Below are 22,805 nucleotides of genomic sequence, written 5' to 3'. Positions count from 1 at the left end.
ATACAGATGGCATGTTGTACTCTTGAAATTACAGCCACTGTGGTTACTTGCACAAGCTCTACATAAACTAACTCAGTAAAATTTCAAACATAGATTGGAAAAGGGATTCCCAGGCCCCACCACTAACTGTAGTTTTTTGGCTGTTTTCTTTAAGGGTGTGTCTGCCAATAGTTATCCAATACTCTGATAGATGATCCCATATCCCTGGGTACATAGACAATACTAATCTGTCTCTGAAGTAGAAATTTCTGGTTGGGTTATGTGATGCAGAATCCCCTGGTCAGGATGACTCATATGGTGTTTTGCTGAGGCAAGACTCATAGAAGGACATGTGAGAGAACTATAAATAGGATTCAATGGATAGAGATGGGGGTGCTTTACAATGCTTCGTTTGTCTCCCATGTTTGTCTTTGCCGATCTTTGCTTCATTGAGAGAGGCACATCAGAAAACTCCTAGCATCCTGGCTGGTGCTGGTTGCTTCTGCTGACTCCTGCTGGTTTGGTGGCAGAGACTTGGTGACTTCTGCTAGATCATGCCACTGCCGCTGATTCATGTTTGCTCTCCTGACACTACTGAACGGGACTGCAGATATCCTGACAGAGATTGGGATCTCCCCAAAGAATTACTTCCGAAAAGCTCCACATCCCTCTGCTCTATTTAACCATCTTTTCTGCCCCGCCTTTGGATGGTGGGCTAGACGTGGGATGAGGCATTTGAGAACTCATAAAAAGTAGGTTTAAAAAAATTCTAAGTCTACGGGTCTCAATGGATTATAAAATATTAAACAAAGAATATAAAGACATAAAGATTGGATGAGAACATATTGAGAGTGCTAGATATGACAGCGAAGGGATGGATATGGTGACGATATATTTTATATGTGTGTGAGATTGTCAACCATAAAATAGTAATGAAGAACAGTGGAAGCAATGCATAGAAGATGCAAAAGGACACATGAATTTATAGGAAAGGCCTAGAACTGACAAACTTATGAAAAAAGAAGGGAGATCACTGGAGGCTGGGGAGTCTATTGAGGACAATTTCCTTTTGTGATGAGTAAATGCTCTAGAAATACAGAGTGGCAATGGCTACTGTAACCAAGCACATAATGAAACACACTGAACTGTGTACTTCAATGAGGTGAGTTTTATGGAATAGGGATTGTATCTCAGTAAAGCTACTATTAATAGAAAATAAAAAGACTCTCTAGTCTTACGTGGCAATGATATAGCTGCAAACTGATCTGTCCACCTCCCTTATGAAGTTCTTCCCATGTGACGTTCTTGAAACAGTGCTCTCTGTCCTCGCCTAATACCGGAACACTGAATTGAAATGTTGTCAATCTTCCCACATTATAACCCAGATAGACTGTGAAAAGGAACAGGTAACAGTGTTGTTATGTTTTGTCCATGAGACCTTTTACTTAAATAATCCCTTTTTTAAAAAAAGAAAGAAAAAGAATCTTCTACTCCTTTCACTCCAGGAACTTAACCACACCCTTCAGCTGGAATTTCACATATAATCTTTTCTATTACCAAAGATATAAATTGCTATTTGCCAGGAAACAAAATTACAGAACAGGGAAGTAGAAAATGAATATTTGCTTCATTCCCTTTCTACTCCACTGTTATTTCCCTATTAAACAATAATTATTTAGTAAATAGCAAATATGCTGTTCTATAGAGCTAACCAAAGTGTAACGCGAATGGGTTGATAAATGACAACAGCCTTTAGGAAAGGCTCAGGTTGGATTTAGGAAACAAGGCCAGAAAACAGCTGAGCTATCAACATTTCATACTCAGCTTCCGAAATCTAATATTGTCTGCACTTTTTGACCTAGGATGATTTAAATTCAAAAGGATCTGCTTCCAAAAATGATTTAAAGGTATAGCAAGTACTTATGTAACCAAAAATATGCCACGATTTTCTATTGTAATTTAATTTAGCTTCAGATGATAAGGATGGCCATTTACTATAAATTTTTATTTTCTTGTATTTTAACCCTTCTTTATTTGAAAGTTCAACTATTTCTTCTAAAAATAATGTATATTGAAAATACAGTACAAAGAGACATATGGGAGAAATCAAATGAATTCTATAAGTAACATATTTTAGAAGTTATATATGGGGTTTCTCATTCTGTATTGAACCAAATCACCATTAAAAAGTTGCAGGGGCTGTAAAGATGGCTTAGTGGTTCAGAACACCACCCACTGCTCCAGAGGACTGATACTTGATTTCTGGAACCCACATGGAAGCTCATAACCATCTGTGACTCCACTTTCAGAAGATCTGATATCTATCCTTTTCTAGGCTCTACAAGTAACACATGCATGAATACACAGACATATATGCAGGCAAAACATCCATAACATACACTAAAAGTAAATATATATTTTCATTTGGTAAAATGCAGATGTCTAATTTAGAGCTGTATCCTGAGTCTCTTACTCTCAGAACTTTTCAATTATGCATTTCTTTATTTTCTGCTACCCACTACAAAAAGAAGTTTGTTTGATCAAAGTTGAGAATATCTTAGGACTATGGGCATAACAATAACCATTTAAAAGGCAATTTCACAACATAGCCACTTCCACTTAGCAAACTAACAACAGCGATTCTTACCTAAAGCTTGTGACCTCCCTATCTCTAGGATTTTGACAAAGATTATGACACCACACATGAAATTCCCTCCTGTTGGGCAGGCTTCTAGTCCATCAGAATATGATTAGTCACCGCCACCACCAAGGTTCAGGAAATGAGGTGGTAAAAGAGGCAGAAAGAATATGAACGATGGATAATGAGCACAGTGCTATGAATGATGGCCTTTGAACATAATAGGACAATGGCAATCAAAAGCTCAGTGTACCAGTGGTTACTTGCATTAAAATGACCCAAAATCAAACCAGCAAAATCCCAACATACTTGGACGAACTAGATGATATTTAGGCTCTGCTCCATACCGATGAGTAAGTGGCAGTGGCTAGCAACTGGGGGAGTGAAATCATCCTTTATTGAGGATATGGTCACTGGTAGGTTTCTCATGCTCTAGGGGGTGGCTCCACATTAGAGTTCTTATGGGTAGTCTAACTGTATTTAGTAGTTTATCCAAAATGCAAGTGATATGAGTGGATAAACAGGAAAAATTGGAAAGGGGGTTTTAACTGGAGAGGAGGAAGAAGATCAATACAAAAATAGAGGGGGGATGGACAAATAACACTACAGCTGCTTAATAAAGTCTCAAGAATTCACTATTTCATATTTACCTAAAATTATACATATATATAATACATATAAGTACATATTTAAAATTACAATTTATCTCTGTCTCTACTATCTATCTATCTATCTATCTATCTATCTATCTATCTATCTATCTATCTATCTATCTATCTATCATCTGTTGTTGAGTCCTGTATCTCTGTGGAAAGGACAACATGACATAGTTCCTGCCTCTGGAGCAGAGCCAGCAGTGCATGAGTCTCTATGAGGGTTGACATTTTCTGTAGGTGTAAGGATTGTTTGTATAATAGTGTATATATTTTACTTTATGTTCTTCCTTTGGGGGGAATGTCCTCTCTGCCAAGCTTAATGATTTCATGATAATTAGGAACAGCATAATACCAGGAAGTGAGACTATGTCTCTGTGATTCAGAGACATTCTGGACAACCGTTATCACTATGGGAAAGAAATCTGAAAACATGAGTTCAAGAGTACATAAATCACTGTAAGAGCTGTCCTTTATAGGATTTCTCAACTATTCAAAATATAAGGATGACACATGAATTGTATGAGTGACTTCACAGACTGGAAAGAATAGAAGCAGCTGCACTTATGAGACAATACAGAGAAAGGAATAGTAAAAAAAATAAATAAAAACCAAACAAAAACAAAACAAAACAACAACAACAACAAAAAAAACAAGGCTCATGATTCAAGTAATAAAGAGACATAGGGAATAAGGGAGTGGTTATCTCAGATGGGATGCCATCCAGCCAGTTTACTAAGGTAGGCAGAGCTCTGAATTCATTTACTGTGAGCAATTTGCAAATTAATTTGGAATAACAAAAAACCCAGGATAACAAAAACTTTTCTCAACAATAAAAGAACTTCGGGGGAACCACCATCCCTGACCTCAAGCAGTATTACAGAGCAATAGTTATAAAAACTGTATGGTATTGGTACAGAGACAAGCAGATAGATCAGTTCCATACAATTGAAGACCAAGAAATGAACCCACACCCTTATGGTCACTTGATCTTTGATAAAGGAGCTAAAACCGTCCAATGGAAAAAACATAGTATGTTCAACCAGTGGTGCCGGTTCAATTGGAGATCAGCATGTAGAAGAATGCAAATCGATCCATTCTTAATGCCCTGTACAAAGCTTATGTCCAAGTGGATCAAGGATCTCCACATCAAACCAGATACACTCAAACTAATAGAAGAAAAAGTGGGAAACAGTCTCAAACATATGGGCACATGGGAAAATTTCCTGAATAGAACACCAATGGCTTATGCTCTAAGATCAAGAATTGACAAATGGGACCTCTTAAAATTGCAAAGCTTCTATAAGACAAGGACACTGTCAATAGGACAAAGTGGCAACCAACAAATTAGGAAAAGATCTTTACCAATCTTATATCCAATAGAGGGCTAATATCCAATATATAAAAAGAACTCAAGAAGTTAGACTCCAGAGAATCAAATAACCCTATTAAAAATGGGGTACAGAGGTAAACAAAGAATTCTGAACTGAGGAATATCGAATGGCCACAAAGCACCTAATAAAATGTTCAACATCCTTAGTCATCAGGGAAATGCAAATCAAAACAACCCTGAGATTCTACCTCACACCAGTCAGAATGACTAAGATAAAAAACTCAGGTGACAGCAGATGTTGACAAGGATGTGGAGAAAGAGGAACACTCCTCCATTGTTGGTAGGATTGCAAGCTGGTTTAACCACTCTGGAAATCAGTCTGGAAGTTCCTAAGAAAATTTGACATAGTAATACCTGAGGACCCAGCTATACCACTCTTGGGCATAGAGTCAAAAGATGCTCCAACATATAACAAGGACCCATGCTCCACTATGTTCATAGCAGCCTTTATAAAATTCTTAGGCAAATGGATGGAACTAGAATATATCATACTGAGTGAGGTAACCACATGAAACTCAGGAAGAAGAAAGACAAAAGTGTGGATGTTTCAGTACTTCTTAGAAGGGTGAACAAAATACTCACAGGCGAAAATACAAAGACAATGTGTGGAGCATAGACTGAAGGAAAGACCATCCAGAGACTGCCACACATGGGGATCCATTCCACATGCAGTCACCAAAGCCAGTCACTATTATGGATGCCAAGAGGTGCATGCTAACTGGAGCCTGATGCAGCTGTCTCCCGAGACGCTCTGCCAGACCTTGACAAATACAGAGGCAGATGCTTGCAGCCAACCATTGGACTGAGAACAGGGTCCACAATGGAGGAGTTAGAGAAAAAATTGAGGTAACTGAGGGGAGTTGCAACCCCATAGGAAGAACAATGATATCAACCAATTATATACCCCAGAGCATCCAGGGACTAAACCACCAACCAAAGAGTACACATGAAATGACCCATGGCTCCAGATATATATGTAGCAGAGGATGGCATTGTCGGGCATCGATGGGAGGAGAGGCCCTTGGTCCTGTGAAGGCTCAATTCCCCAGTTTAGGGAAATGTCAGGGCAGGGAGGAAGGAGTGAGTGAGTGGGTGGGTGGGCACACACTGTCATGGAGGCAGGGGTTGGGGGGATGTGATGGGGGGTTTTGGAGGGGAAACCGGGTAAGGGGGATAACATTTGAAACGTAAATAAATAAAATATCCAATAAAGGAAAAGAAAAATAAAAACAGTACTTGCTTTCTTTTTCTAAGAATGAAGGGGCTAATGTCATAAAATACTGATTTGTGTGATAATCAAAAGGGAACCTGGGTTATATGACTGAATTGATATGTAAATAGAACACTGGACTTTGGTCTGCAAGAAGGATCTGCTTAGAGAGAACAGCTTGAAGAGCTAACAAAGCTCTTTTAGAATTTTCCTAGCAGGTTTTCTGTATTGATCAGAAACACTTAAAGTTCAGAAAACCCAAGAATTATCTAGAGATCTATGCTGAGCAGAGAGCTATCTAAAGAGTCATTAGATAGCTGATGACTATCTAATAGTCATTTATAGCTATATAATAAAGCTGGCAGTTTATACCCCATTGTCTTCTGTCACTCCCAAACACTCCTTCCTCAGGACCCTCTTCCCCAAGCTGAGGCTGATCCTTGACTGTCTGTCTGTCTATCTATCTATCTATCTATCTATCTATCTATCTATCTATCTATCTATCTCTATCATCTACCTATCTAACATCATCAACTATCTGTATGGTCTTAAATGACAGTGCTCTGCACAAGAGATATAGAATACTTAACAGAACTCTACTATCTGGTATGAAAACTTCTATTGCAATTGTTGAACAAGGTAGTACAAATGACTTAAGATGATAGATAGATAGATAGATAGATAGATAGATAGATAGATAGATAGATAGAGATTATTGCTGTTATCCTTAGTTCTCACTGAAGTTAGGTCCTCATTGTACATTGAACACTGGACTCAGATGAGTTGAACTGGCTCTAACCTGAAAGCCTCCTTTACATGGTCTTGCATTCATAGTACCAGAAGATGCTAAGGGAGGGAAGCAACTGATGTTCCTATCTGTCTGTGATGCCTATGAACTACAATAATGGCTAGTATGGTAAGATATTCTTAAAGTTGTGATATCTGTGTGGTATTCAACCATTAACTAAATAGACTTAAGTTCTGTTCAACAGGAAGGAAATCATGCCTGATTCTTAATCAACTACCTGGGTTTGGGAGGTCATGGATTTTAAAGGAGAATTTACTACCACTACTTTACTAGAAAGCATAATTCATAATTGCATTCTAAAATGTACTGTTATTTTTACAGATAAATTTAGCTCACCTATCATCAAAGATACTTTTCTTTGCAGTGAACAGAGACAATTACAGAAAACTGCAACTGGTCATAATACAGTAATTAACTGATCACGGGATGCCAAGTCCCAGCAGATACGTCTACAACACAATTTCTGCACTTAAGGTCCAGTGAACAGTTCAGGAAAGAGGGTAGGAAGATTTTAAGACCCTGAGCACCATGAAGTCTGCTACAAGATTGTGTCTCCTTGAAATGAAAAGGAGGCTACACCATGATACTTCAACGTTGTGGTTGCCTAAACAACCTGTACAATAATAAATACCAATAGGCACACTAAAGTTAAGGGTAGAAATGTTATGGGGCCTCACACCTAAACGAAGAATTACAGGCAATAATGACTGCAGAGAGAGGAAGAATAAGTCTCTCCCAATGATGATATTTGTTATCCAATGCAAAGTAGTTAGTTTTGAAATAGTATATGTAAGAAACACCAAATTGACTCTGTTTTGTACATTCACTCACACACACACACACATACACACACACACGTGTACACACACACACATGCTTGTGTGTGAAACAATAATGATAAAAAGAGGCAATCAATTTGAGAGGGAATCAGGGAATATGGGAAATGTTGGAAAGAGAAAAAACAACGGAATAGAAGGAGGAAAAGGAAGGGAAGAAGTGATATAATTAGATTTTAATTAAAAGTAAGATGCAGAAGTTCAGGGACTTCAATGTGAGTTTATGTTTCCTAGTAGTAAGAAGCTCCATCCTTAGTTTCAGCAACATGGCTGCCCAAACATGAGCTGAAAAGGGATGATACCGATAGACATACTAAAGAGGATGGTGGAAAACCCACATAGCCATAGTCCTACACAAGAAACTATAGGCAACTGAGGAATGCAGTTCGTCAGGAAAGGAGAAATGCATTTGCCAAGAAAGAGCACACCAATTGGTTATCTAATATTGAATAGTCAGCCCTGAAAACATCGTACGAGTAATGTTATACCAACTGAAAAGTAATATTTAGAAAAAATATTTATATATACACATATATGAATGTAATAAACATCAAGAAAGGGAATTTGAAAGAGAGCTAGCAGCCATGTATGGTATGATTAGGAGGAAAAATGTGGGGTGGCCAGCTGTGAAAGGTATCCTGGTTCCAGGTCCAGATAAGGTTGAAACCAGGTGACCCTAAGGGATGGTAGGCATTTCCCTAAACTCCCAGGAGGCCAGGCCCTTCTCACATAGCAACAACCCCACTTCACCCTCACAGCCCCCTGTAGAGAGGCTTGTGGCCATCAGTCAGGTACAGGCAGGACCATGCCCTCCTACATGTAGATGAGGTATTCCCAAGCTCTCAGACCAAGCAACAGGAAGTACCTGCTGTCAGACCATGACCCACCCCATTGTATATAAGAATCCTAGGATTAAAGGTATGTGAGAACTACTCTGTCATCTGAGAGCTTCTGTCATAAGAGCTATATAACACTGCCGCTTGGGGTAGAGATCCACTCTCCTAAAATCACCACCAGAAGCTCCCCTGAAGCCCCAGCTAGCTAGCCAGCCTCCTGCTGCCTCAGCCCAGCTGACCCCTTGGAGCAACTGAAATGGCAGCAGTGGAGATGGCGGTGGAGCAGCTGCAACAACGGAGGCAGCAGAGGCGATTCCACCTCCATGCCTGAGTTCTCTCCCCTTCTCCTGAACCCTTGCACTTAGCTGGGCCAGAGATTTCCATGGAAAGCCTCCAGTATGAAGGTCAGGAGAAGTGGTGCAAAAAAATCTTAAAATTATAAAATAAAACAAAAATGAAGGTGTAGAAAAAGAGCTGACTCCTTTCCCAGTTTCCCCTCAGGAAACCCACTATCCCATCTCCCTCCTCCTGCTTCTATGAGGGTGCTCCTTGCCCTCACCCCTCCTGTCTGTTTGCCCTGGCATTCCCATACACTGGGGCATCGCTCCTTCACAGGACCAAGGGTCTCTCCTCCCATTGATTCCCAACAAGGTCATCCTCTGCTACATATGCAGCTCGGTCCATGGGTCACTCCTTGTGTACTCTTTGGTTGGTGGTTAAGTCTCTGGGAGCTCTGGAGTTGGGTCTTGTTGGATGATATTGTTCCTCCTATGGAGTTGCAAACCCCTTTGGCTCCTTCAGTCCTTTCTCTAACTTCTCCAATGGGGATCCCGTGCTCAGTCCAATGGTTGGTTGCGAGCATCTGCCTCTGTCTTTGCCAGGCTCTGGCAGGGCCTCTCAGCAGACAGGTATATCAGGCTCCTGTCAGCAAGCACTTCTTGGCATCCACAATAGTGTCTGGGTTCGGTGGCTGTATATGGGCTGGATCCCCAGGTGGGGCAGTCTCTGAATGGCCTTGCCTTCATTCTCATCTTCATACTTTGTCTCAGTATTTCCTTCCTTGTGTATTTTATTCCCTCTTCAGAAGGACTGAAAGATCCACACTTTGGTCTTCCTTCTTCTTGAGCTATACGTGATCTGTGAATTGTATCTTGGGTATTCTGAGCTTTCGGGCTAGTATCCACTTATCAGTGAAGGCATACCATGTGTGTTTTTCTGTGATTGAGTTACCTCACTAAGGATGATATTTTCTAGTTCCATCAATTTGCCTAAGTATTTGATGAAGTCATTGTTTTTAATAGCTGAGTATTACTCCATTGTATAAATGACCCACATTTTCTATATCCATTTCTCTGTCGAAGGACATCTGGGTTCTTTCCAGTTTCTGGCTATAATAAATAAGGCTGCTATGAACATAGTGGAACATGTGTCCTTGTTATATGTTGGAACATCTTTTAGGTATATGCCCATAAGCAGGACAGCTGGGTCCTCAGGTAGTACTGTGTTCAGTTTTTTGAGGAACCAGCAGACTGATTTCCAGAGTGGTTGTCCTAACTTGCAATCCATCAACAATGGAAGAATGTTCCTCTTTCTCCACATCCTTGCCAGCATCTGTTATCACCTGAGTTTTTGATCTTAGCCATTCTGACTGGTGTGAGGTGGAATTTCAGGGTTGTTTTAATTTGTATTTCCCTCATGACTAAGGATTTTGAACACTTCTTGGCCATTCAGTATTCCTTAGTTGAGAATTCTTTGTTTAGTTCTATACCCCATTTTTAATAGGGTTATATCCAATAAAAATTATTGTCAGAAGTAGAAGGGAAACCTCTGAAATAATCATCTAATTTGTATCTGAAAAGAGAAATGGGATCTGATAAAGATCTTAATGTAGTTGACACCAATTTTTGTGTCAATAATCGTTATTGGTTTTGATATTATTCTATGGATATACAAGACTCTCTAATAGGGAACAAGGTGAAGGGTATACAGGATTATTTGTAGCTACTTTTTTAATTTACTATAATTATTTCAAGATGTAAAGTTTTTTTAACAATAAATTAATTGAGCATCTAGTGTATCCTGGAAAAAAAAGGGCACCCACTAGGGAAGCAGGGTGGTGGCATCAAACTCATAACACTTCTCCTGTCTCAGTCACCTGAATGGTTGGATTACAGGCAGGAGCCACCCCCATCCAACTTTGGTTAAAGCCCAGTGGAATCCTGAGCTACAAAAATGAATGGGGGCAGGGCAGTGACAATGTAAGGGAGGTGAGGAGGAATTTGTCTAATGAACAAAGCTCTGGTGTATGAATGAAATAAAAGAAAAATATAGAAAGGAGCTGACAAGAAAAGTGTGGTAAATCTCAAATATAATACCAGAAGCTCAGGACACAAATAGGTCTCTGGTCCATAAATTCAGCTATAGACTATATATTATATAACACATTTTAATAACAGAATAAATGTACCTGGACTCAAACTGTTATATATTGTGCAGTGAAACATAGATATAAGTATGATTTTACAAGTTATAAGATTAACTATTGAGACAGGGATGACCCCTGTATTATTCAACATTTTCGCTTTCCAAGTTTTATACCACCAAAAGCTGTACCTTCTGAAGGACAAACTAGTCACATTTCCTATAAATTTGATGTTGGATTAATATAAGAAAAGACAGGTGTGTCTGCAGTAAATCCTGTGGCTACCATCACAAAAGGAGCTTGTGTTTTAGGGTTTTTTAGATAATTGTTTTGTACCCTATCTGTCTGTCTGTCTATCTATCTATCTATCTATCTATCTATCTATCTATCTATCTATCGATCTATCTATCATCTTTGTACCTATCTATCATCAGTCTGTCTGTCTGCCTACTATAATCTATGACATACACATATATTTCTTGATTTTTGCACTCTGTGAATAATCCCTCTTATGAACAGAAGTATTTCTGTAGGTTCTGGGAGGTAGATTAATAGATTCACTCCAAAAGGAGCCCCCCACCATGGCACTACAGCAAACTGTTTTAGAGTTTCCATTGGCCATCTGACTATATAAGAAAACCATAGCTAATACTTCTCAAAGAAAGTATTTCAAGTTCGACCCAAAGCATTTTCTTTGTAATCCCCTATTGCTAAAATTTCAGAGAATTGAATTTTCGAGAGAATCGCAGTCTTGCTGCGTTGCTGACGACGTACTGAAGATGAAGCTGCCACATCTGTACCTCCTGTTCCCATAAATGCAATTTCAGTGTCTTGTCTAATAGGGAGAAATTTTCCTTCCATTTAACATCAGGCACTTTTTAGTTTCTGCATTAAGAGTAGTTCAGAACATCGCCATTTATGCATCACATTTTCTTTCCCCACTTAATAACCCTGTGAGAAGCTAACATCATTTAAGTTAACCCAAACATAGAACAATCAAAAGCCAGCACTAAGCATTAGATATTCAGCACTAAACTATGCCTTGTATTTCAGCTGCTCTCCCATTATCTCCTCGGCCCACACTTAAAAACACAATCAGTGTTAACCATTCTTTCTCCCTTATCTTTTAAACTAATTTTTAAAAGGACATGTTTAGGTTCACAGAAAAAATAATGAGAGAGAGCAAAACTGGTGTGTACCCCGAACCCTTGCATTCATAAACACAGTTTCCTCCTTTATATACACCAGGGAGACTGGACAGGGATTATGTATGTTTTTAAGAGTATTATTGTATATGCATTTACATATGTGTATGTAACAACAGCTAATGAAAAATAGGGGATTTGAAATTGAGCAAGGATTGGGAAATGAAGTAATTATATTATAATCTAAAAGAATAAAAGAAATAATCAAAAATGACAGTAGAGTGGCATTCGATTTACAAGCAATGAGCCTACATTAACAAAACATTATCACTCAAACTCTATAGTTGGCATGAGAGTCCACTTTCAGACTGTATAATCTTTGAGTTTTCTCAAATTTGATGATGTGTCGCTATCATTATAATGTTGCACAGAGTAAATTCCCTGCTAAAATCCCACTGAGCTCTGGCTGTGTATTTATCCTTCTCTCCCATCCAACCTCTAAAAACACTGATCTTTTATTATTATTATTTCCATTGTTCTAATTTTCCAGAATATCACCTAGTTAGAATGAGAAAACATGAACTCTTACAACTGTGATTTTTCACCAAGTAATGTGTACTTAGTGCCCTTCCATGTTATCTCCAACTTAATAGGCCATTTTAATAAGGACTAAATCACACTCTCCTACAGTTGCCACCACTACCCAGTACATTACGGATGCACTGTTTGTTTCTTTCAAGTTTGGACAATTATGAGTAAAGTTTCAGGATTTTATGTGGACAAAAGTTTCCACTGTTTGGAATAAATAGCAAAGAAAATACTTAGCATATTTCTGCTAACGTTTATCCCTGTATTAAGCCATCAAACTATGTCCTGAAGTGGCCGTACCATGCTATGCCCCACCCAAGAGGAAGGAAATCTCTTGTGGTTCTTCACCTTTGCCAGAATTTGAGTTGTTTCAGGTTCTAAATTTAGACCATTATGACAAATAAGAAGGCGTATGTTGCCTTAATGTATATCTTATTGGTGAAGTGCACTGTGAGATATCCTATCATATGATGACTGTTAATCAATGTCCCTGTAAATTGTCTTTTAAGTTGGCTTACCAATTTTTGAATGATTCATTTCTTACTATTTTGTATATTTGGGGGTAGAGTCTGCAAGTGGACATATCTTTCAACGCTATTTTCTTCCATTCTGTGACTTGAGACAATATTTTTAGATCTAATAAAATCTCAGAATACTCCTTCTGCTGTGTATCATGATTTTGGTGTCCCCAACTAAAGAAAACACCAAGTCCAGAGTCATTTATATGTTCTCCTCTGTCACCCTTTAGAGGTTTTGCATTTTACTTCCCGCCCCATGCTTCATTATAGTATATTTTCATGAGAGAGATAAAAGACTCACCTATATATTAATGTCTAATGAGGCCTCAAGAATCCCCAGAAAAATATTTTTATTTCATTAATTTATTTATTTGCTTTATATCTGGATATTAGCTTCCCCTCCCTCCTTTCCTCCAAGCCCCTGCCTCCCACCTCCCCTCCCCCATATCCACCTCCTTTTCTCCTCAGAGAAGGGGAGACCTCTCATAGATGTCAACCCATCTTGGCACATCAAGTTAAAATAGGACTAGGCACATCTTTTCTTATTGAGGTGTTAGGGGAAAGGGATCCAAAGGCAGGCAACAGAGTCACAGACACTCCCTACTCCTGCTATTAGGGGAACATGAAGTCACATGAAGACCAAGCTTCATATCTGTTGCATATGTGTAGGGGGCCTGGGTTCATCCCGTGCATGTTCTCTGGTTTGTGGTTTGGTCTCTGAACCATAGGGGCCCAGGTTATTTGATTGCATAGTTTTTTGTGTGGTGTTGTTGACCTTTTAGGCATTTTCAACCTTCATTCTCTTCTTCCACAAGATTTTCTGAGTTCCATCTAGTGTTTGGCTGTGAAACTTTGCGTTTGCTAGGTGAGGCCTCTCAGAATGACAGTCATAGTCTGCAAGTATAGCAGAATATCACCAATAGTGTCAGAATATTTTTATACATCTAAAGTTGGGCCAGTCATTGGTTGGCAAATCCCTCAACTTCTGCTCCATCTTTATTTCTGCACATCTTGTAGGCAGGACAAATTGTGGGTTGAAGGTTTTGTGGTTGGGTTGTTGTTCCATGTGTCCATTGGGAGACTTGCTTGGTCACAGTAGATGGCCATTTCAGGTTTCATATGCCCTATTGCTAGGAGTCTTAGCTAGGGACATCTGCATAGATTCCTGGAAGCTTCATTTGCCCTAAATTTCTAGCTTGCCCCAGAGATGCCCACCCCCCAATTCCAGTTCTCTTTCCCAGTTCTCTTTCCCTGTCTTCCCCATATTTGATCCCCCTTTTCCCTTCCCCCACTTCCCCTAGCTCCCTTCCTCCATCCAGCTGTGATGTCTATTTTATTTCCCCTTTTCAGTGAGATTCTAGCATCATTAGCTTCTTTGGGTCTATGGATTATAGTATGCTTATCCTGTACTTTATGGCTAATATCCACTTATAAGTGAATATATACCATTTTCTTTCTGAGTCTATGTTACCACACTCAAGACGATCTTTTCTAGTTCTGTCCACTTGCTAGCACATTTCATGATGTCACTCTTTTTAATAGTTGAGTAATCTTCCATTGTGTAAATGTACCACATCAGGTGAGGGACATCTGGATTGTTTACAGTTTCTGGCTATTATGAATACAACTGCTATGAATATATTAGACCAAGTGTCCTCATGATATGGTGGAGCATTATTCATTTGAGTATATGTCTGGGAGTAGTATAGCTGGGTCTTGAGGTAGAACTATTCCCAACATTCTGGGGAACCACCCAATGATTTCCAAAGTGGTTGTACAAAGTTACACTCCCACCAACAATGGAGGAGTGTTTCCTGAGCTTCATATCCTTACCAGCACTTTCTGACACTTGAATTTTTGATCTGAGCCACTGTGACATATAAGATGGAGTCTTAGAGTTGTTTTGGATTGCATTTCCCTGATGGTTAAGGATGTTGAACATTTTTTGTTAAGTCTTTTTCCGCCATTAGAGAGTCCTGTCTTTGCTAAAATCATCTGACCCTGGGCTTTTAGTCTCTTGGTTGGGAGATTTTAATGATTGCTTCTATTTTATCTGATTTTGATTTAACTTTAATAAGCAGTTTCTATCAAGAAACTTGTCCATTTCATTTGGATTTTCCAATTTTGTGGTATGTATAGGTTCATGAGGTAAGACAATGATTCTTTGGATTTCCTGGGTGTCTGTTATTTTTTAGAATTTTTTTTTTTTTTTTTGGTTTTTTTTTTTGGAGCTGGGGATCGAACCCAGGGCCTTGCGCTTCCTAGGCAAGCGCTCTACCACTGAGCTAAATCCCCAACCTCTGGGTGTCTGTTATTATGTCCCATTTTTCTGTTCTGATTTTGTTAATTTGGATATTTTGGATATTCTCTCTCGACCTTTTTGTTAGTTTGGCTAAAGGTTTGTCTATCTTGCTGTTTTCCCCAAAAGGCCAATTCTTTGTTTTGCTGACTCTTTGAATTGTTCTCTTTGTTTTTAGTTTATTGATTTGATTTCAGCACTGAGTACTTCCTGCTGTGTATTCTTCTTGGGTTTCATTCAGTGGAGAGATGTTGAATTCCATGCATTTTTAAGGCTTTTTGTTGTTTTTGTTGTTGAAATATAGCTTTAATCCATGCTCTGATAAGATACAGGACCTTATTTGGTTTTCTAGTGTCTTTTGAGACTTGCTTTGTGACAGAATATTTGGTCAATTTTTGAGAATGCATGTGAGGTGCTTGGAAGAAGTTATAATCTTTTGTGTTTGAAATGTTTTGTAGTTATCTGTTAGGTCTATTTGATTCATAACATTGGTTAGTTTTATTATATCTCTGTATAGTTTCTGTCTTGCTCACCTGTCAATTGGTGATGATAATGTGCTGTATCTTCCATTATGAATGTGAGGGGTTCCATGCTTGATTTAAGTTTTAGTAATGTTTCTTTTATCAATGTGGGTGGTCTTGCATTTGAGGCATAGATAATCAGAATTAAGACACCAACTTGCCGGAAATTTCCCTTGACCAGTATGAAGTGTCCTTTTTATCTCTTTTTATTAATTTTGTTTGAAAGTCTTTTTTTAATTAGATATTAAAATGGCTACTCCAGCTTTTGTCCTAGTTCTGTTTGCTTGGAAAATATTTTCATACCCTTTATTCCAGGGTGATGTCACTCCTTAGGTGTCTTTCTTGTATGCATCAGAATAATGGATCCTGTTTGTTTGTTTGTTTGTTTTTATCTAATCAATTAGTCTGTGTTTTTAATTGGGGAATTGAGTCCACTGGTATTGAGAGATATTAATGACCAATTATTGTTAATTACTGTTATTTTGATGTTGGTGGTAGTGGTGTGTGTGTGTGTGTGTGTGTGTGTGTGTGTGTGTGTGTGTGTGTGTGTGCCTTTTCTTTGAGTTTTACTGGGGTGGCAGGAGGATTATGTTTTCTGGTCCAATCTGTTTGGTGTTCTGTAAGCTGCTTATATGTTTATAAGCATATCTTTCTTTAGGTTAAGGAAATTTTCCTCTAGATTTTGTTGAGAATATTTTCTGGGCCTCGGAACTGGGAATTGTTTCTTTCTTCTCTTCCTACTCTAATTAGGTTTGTTCTTTTCATAGTTTTTCAGGTTTCCTGGATGTTTTGTGCCAGGGACATTTTAGATTTTACATTTTTTTGACCAATGTATTGATTAGTTTTACCATATCTTCTATCCCAAAGATTCTCTCTGTCATCTCTTTTGTTCTATTGGTGATGTCTGAATCTGTAGATCCTGTTCTCTTTCACAGGTTTTCCATATCCAAGGGTCTCTTAGTTTGTGATTTTTCTTTATTGCTTCTATTTCTATTTTTTCAGATCTTAAACAGCTTTATTCAGTTCCTTTACCTGTTTCCTTTTCTTATATTTTTTTAAGCAATTCCTCTTTAAATGCTTTCATAAAGTGGATTTAATTCCATTTTACTGTCTTTCAGCTGGGTTAGGATACAGGTTGCTGTAGTAGGACACCTGTGCTACTGTAGTAGGACACCTGTGGTGTCATATGGCCCTGGCTCTCCTTGACTGTGTTCTTTTACTGGCCTTTAGTCATGTGGTTGTCCCTGGTGCTGGCTGCCTCTCAAGAATGCAAGCATAGTTGTGGTCTGGGAAATGGAGCATAGGGGAGATGATGGTGTAAGTTAAAGCTGTTGTGTGTACTTTAGTTGGGGACAGTTTGACAGGTACCTGTTTGTCCTCAGTGCGGGCAGGCCTCTAGGACTGTGGGCAGAGTTATGGGTTAAAAATGGAGTGCAGGGGATAGGGCTTAATTTGTTCCTGCCTGGTGTGCCTTAAGGGGACCTAGTGGGCAATTGGCTGGGATGTGGTTTTGTCTGGTTGAGGACAGGGAGATCACCACTTCTTAGGCTTGCCCCAATAGGACCCAACACTCAGGGGATTGAAGGGAGGAATCTTCCCTGTCTGCTCATGGTGCTGGCAGCACTCCAGGACTGCAGGTCACAAAATGGTGTTCAGTGTATGCTGGGCTTGGGGTGGGGGTTGGGGTGCCTGGCAAGCTGCCAGAAAAATCTTGAAACCTGTGTTCCTTTAGCTATTTAGTCTTCTCTACCATGGAAAACCTCAACTCTAAATAACACATGAGAAGGAATAGTTTGAACATGGGCATCTTGTTTTCATTGTCAATAGCAAATGGAATGTCTTCAGATTGGCACTTGCTCAGATATCGACTCTACGTGGTGGGAAAGATTGTGTGAAGAACTGAAGGAGGCCAAGGGAGAGAAGGAAGGAGAATTCTGGGAGTTTGTTGAATTCTCAGGAGGGGTATGTCGGTGGTATGTGTACAGAGAGGACTAAGAGGCTTTGAACCAACAAGAGTTGGTATCGTATTTGATTTTTAAATAACTGCATACTGGCTATTTAGGAAATTAATTGGGCAGGGCTGGCAAGACTATTCAATGGTTAAGGCATTTACCACCCAACCAGACAACCAGAACTCAATCTGTAAAACCTACATGATGGAAAGAGAGAACTGACCTACAAACTTTCCTCTGATCTCCTATTGTACATGTGCATTTACACACATGAGAAGTGAAAGGAATAATAGAAATGATGGATCAGATAGGTTTAATTAAAGTGAAATACTACTAGAATTTATTCAATTTTGAGTATGCTTTATGAAGGAAATGCTTGTACATTTGTATAGTCTTGTATGAGAGCAAAAGATATGGAGAAAAATTGTTACAAGTAAGATGTATTACTAAGTAAAATCAAAGAAGATGCCCTAGGAAGATAACTGTTCTGAGACAATCCTTTAGTGGTTGGAGTTCAGTGGATTTAAAGAGGCTGGTCTTAGGTAATTAAGTATGAGAGCCTATGACCTCAAATTGTACTCAATAATGTGGCCAGTGCTGGAAATACAGTGATAAAATACCCCAGAAAAGAAAGATTGACATGAGTTAGGAGTCTCTAAAAATTGTATAAATTAATGGAAACTAAAAATACGGAGCTCCAGGGAACTAAGCAATACCAAGGGAGGGAAGATATGCTGACAAAGGGTGAAGAAAAAGAATTGTCAGAGAAAGAAAAAAGTAAAAAGAGAGATCGTGCCATAAGAACAGAGTGATGACCTATGTCAAACGCAGTAAGATTGAGCAAAGATCCCTATCTTAGGCAAAGATGTTCTTTGAGTATGGCTGAGGGGAATTCATTTTTATCCAGGACAAAACACTTCACAGGAAGGGAACAGTGAGTTGAGAGGCAAATATAAGGAGAACACAATAGATAACCCTTCCAGAAGCAAGACAGAAATTGAATAGGTGTGGAGAACAAAAGCTGGGGGTGGGGAGATGAATGGACTATGATCCTGTTAGTCTGCATAAAATGGTGAGTTCTGCACCATGATTTAATAATGAAATATTTCACAGGATAGCACAATAATGCAAAAGCTAGGCATTAACAAAAAAATGAAAAGGGTATGGGAAGTCAGGAAAAGATTGCATAGACACAAAGCACAATGTAGGGACTATCTTTGTGTAGAAAGAGAGACCTGTTTTATTTAGGATGAAGAAAAAGATGAGAGGTCACATCATATTGTATGGTTTGGTGATGGATTAAGTTTTAAGCACCCTATGGGTAACTGTATTATCTTAAAAACAATAAGATAAAATAAAATAAAATAAAGTCATTCAATGATATCAGGTATGTGAGAGAATGTTAAATACACACACACAGACACACACACAACACACACACAACACACACACAGACACACACACATATGGTATAAAGTTATAGCTAGATTATTCAGACATAGAGGTAGAGATAAGTATAATATTTCAAGAAATATAGTTATCCTGGAAACAAAAATGAAGACTTGCCTGGCCCCACACCACATATATGAGAAAGTCCACATCAGTTTGATAGGAAGCCATGTACACTATGTTCTTTGCTTAACAGTACATCTGATAGTGGCTTGTTTCTATTTTTGTTTATATATCACTGCAGTTATACTAATCATTGTCTCAACTGCATTCTTACCAATTAACCTGCAGTTTTGATCATTATCGTGCAAGCCTACATTGTTTCTAATGACACTCAATCATTTATGCTGTCATGTTTTATTTAGCCATCTTTTGTTTAACTTAAAAAAAACAGGCTATTCATTAAAACAATGCTACACAGAACATTTTTGAACTTGTACCACTATACATTTGTAATACTAGAATAAAAAGAGTACAAATTGAGCATAATGTATTGTGTGCTCAAATATTTCAGTTAATCAAACTAACAAGCTATTAACTAGTTTCTACTTTCCTAAGTGAATAATATATCTTGACTGATACAGCGATAAGTCTGAAATTTCAAAGTTCATATATTTTAGTCCGTAACCTACTGTGTTCCTGCTACAGACCTCAGCCCACTCTTGGGGAAATGCCACAACATCGTGACCTTGTGTGCTCAGATGTGCCCTTTCCAGTTTTGGCACTTACCCCATCTATGTTATGTTGAAATTGTCCTACAAATACACACTACCCTAGCAACACCAGCTCTTTATTCCATGGAGGACAGGCAAGACTTACTTCTGAATGCCAAGACCTTCAAGGATAGGCCCTGCATTCAAATTATGGGCACAATGGATGCACAGTCAGGTATCTTTCTATAAGATGGATCCTAATTGGATAAAATGATAACATCATTTATATTTTTGAAAATTGCCTAATGTACAGAGATTGCAAAATTGCTGTTTATAGCTAGTGGACAATGTGCAGGAGAGTTGATTGTTTATACCTTCATAAAAATTCTGTAAATACACATTTTAAAACATTATTTTTCAGAGTTCATTCAGGATTAGTGTGAAATGCCCAGAACTGCATACTTTAATAAGACAGAGTCTAGCCTCTTTTATGACGTCATATGTCTCCTTAATAAGGGTGGAGCCTTCTCAGCCTGATTACTTTTGGTAGAACATCTCAACACTAGCCCTTTGGGTATTATGCTCCAATATAGGATTCAGAGGGACGCTCACATTCCAGCCGACAGTAGTATTCATTATTTTTCTTTACAGAATGATTATTTTTATGGTTTAACTATTTTTATTCTTCTACTTTACATTCCATTAAGCTCACTTTCTATTTTTAACGATTTTGTTTTGAAACATTAATATACATTTTTACTCGTGATGGCTTTCCATTTACTTAAATGTTCACTGTCTTGCTTTCAATTTTAATTATTAATTAACTTTTAAATATAAGCTTAGCTACATATAAACTTAGCTATCTTGACTCTGTCAGGCATACAACATTTTTCCCCATATTTTTAATGATCTGTGTGTAATTTGAAATTCAGTTTTCAGTTCGTTTTAATCAAGGTATTTTATTTTTAAAACATTAATTTCTAGTTTTTGTGCTCATTTTCAGATCAATTAAAATTATGAACAGACTATGACTCAATACATTTTGTTGGTTTGTGAGTTCAATTTATTAATTTAGAGCAGCGGTGCTTATTAACATTCTTCAATAATTCAATGTTCTTCGATCTGCTGGTTACCACTGACAAACTCGGAGCTGGAGGTTCTCAACCATATCACGGTTTGCATATTACTGGATGTCTGGTTATCAGATTTCTACCTGTTATAGGATATGAACAGCATCACTGCCTCTTATCCAGTGGTTGGCAGGAGCATTTTTGTCTCAATTTGTTCCTAATTTGCAACTACCAAAAATATGTATTCAGAAATTGCCAGTTGTCAGCCTGGTAGCACAAAATCATCCACATTGAGTAACACTGCCCAGGAGAAACAGGAATGGCTGCCTGACTTTCTTCAGCTGGCTGTTAGGTTGATTACATGTCCTTGACGTTATAAATAAGATAGTAGTGAACATGGGTGAGCTGGTTGAGCTGGGGTAGTGTATAGAGTCCTGGGTATACGTCAAGGACTGACATAACTTGCTCGTATGGTAGAAGTACTTTGGCATGATTCTCCACACTGATTTCCAGGCAGGCTGCAGTACTGTGAAATCACACAACAGGGAATGAGGCTCTCCTTTTCCTTGTATTTTTACCAATATTTATTCTTAGGTTTCTTTAATTGTTGTTAGTTCTTTCCCATTCAGATTCGGATAAGATGAAATCTCAGAGTAGTTTTAATTTGCCTTTTTTCCCCCTAATTAAAATGTTAAGGCTGATGAACACTTTAAAATATTTCTCCATCATTTTTATTTCTTCCTTTTAGAACTATCTGTTTGGACACACAGTTCATTTTTAATTGTGTCATTTATTTTCTTGGTTCTTTTTTAGTTCTTTATGTATATCCTCTATCATATGTATATCTGACAAATACATTTTCTCACTCTGTAGGCTTCCTAATCACTGGATTGATTTATTTATGAGGTTCAGTTTGCCACTTGTTGGCCTTAATCCATGAATGAATGAAGTCCTATTCAGAAATTCATTCACAGACTTTCATCTAAAAGAACTGGAGGAATCATATTTATGGGTACTGTCCAAGTTTTCTTTAAAATATTCTAGCATTTCACACTTTATATTGTTACCTTTGATCCACTTTGAGTTGATTTCACTGGAGGGTCTAATTCGATTCTTCTGTATGTTGATATCTAGTTTTCCCAACACCAGTTGTTGAAGATTCTCCCTTTATTCCTGTGTGCATTTTTGACACCTGTCAAATGTGAGATGGCTGTTTATTTATACCTATATTTGGATCTTCTGTTTTGTTATTGTTGTTGATCTTCATGTTTGTAATAGTACCACCATGTTTTATTATTGTGGTATTGTATTATGTTTTGGATTCTGGTATTGGTAATCCATGCAGCATTGTTCTTTTTGCTAAAGATAGCCTAGCTACTTGGTGCTGGACTCTGCTTCTACATGAATTTTTAGGATTAAAATAATATTTCTGGCTACTATGGAAACTTTTATGCTTTCATGTTAATTTTTAAGTTATTTTGTATCTCTGTGAAGAATGTTATTGGGGTTTTTATTGGGATGGAACCAAATCTGTACATAGCTTTTGGAATAATGATCATTTCCATGTTAATTCTGCCAGTTTATGAGTATAGAAGGTCTTTCTATCTTCTAGTGTCTTTTTCAATCTCTCTGCCTACCCCCAAGATTTAAAGTTTTCATAGTGCATTTTTTTTATGTTATTTTATTTTCTTTACCTTTTGGTAAGTTTATTTCTAGACATTTTGTTTGTTTATATTTTCTCAGACTATTGTGAATGGGGTCAGTCTTTCTACGCCATGCTTGTTAGTAGGGGGAAACATAGGAAAGTTACTGATTTTTGTAATATGACTTGGATC

At 38.1% G+C, this 22,805-nt stretch overlaps 2 pseudogenes; one reads left to right on the top strand and one right to left on the bottom strand.

Annotated features, from left to right (window-relative positions):
* The window catches only part of LOC116908223, a 68,512-nt pseudogene that overhangs the window by 18,687 nt on the left and 27,020 nt on the right, over window positions 1-22,805 (bottom strand).
* LOC116908341 lies at window positions 6,058-6,135 on the top strand (annotated as a pseudogene).

The sequence above is a fragment of the Rattus rattus genome, chromosome 8, assembly GCF_011064425.1.
Source record: "Rattus rattus isolate New Zealand chromosome 8, Rrattus_CSIRO_v1, whole genome shotgun sequence".
Lineage (NCBI taxonomy): Eukaryota > Metazoa > Chordata > Mammalia > Rodentia > Muridae > Rattus > Rattus rattus.
This window is presented reverse-complemented; position numbering and strand designations above follow the sequence as displayed.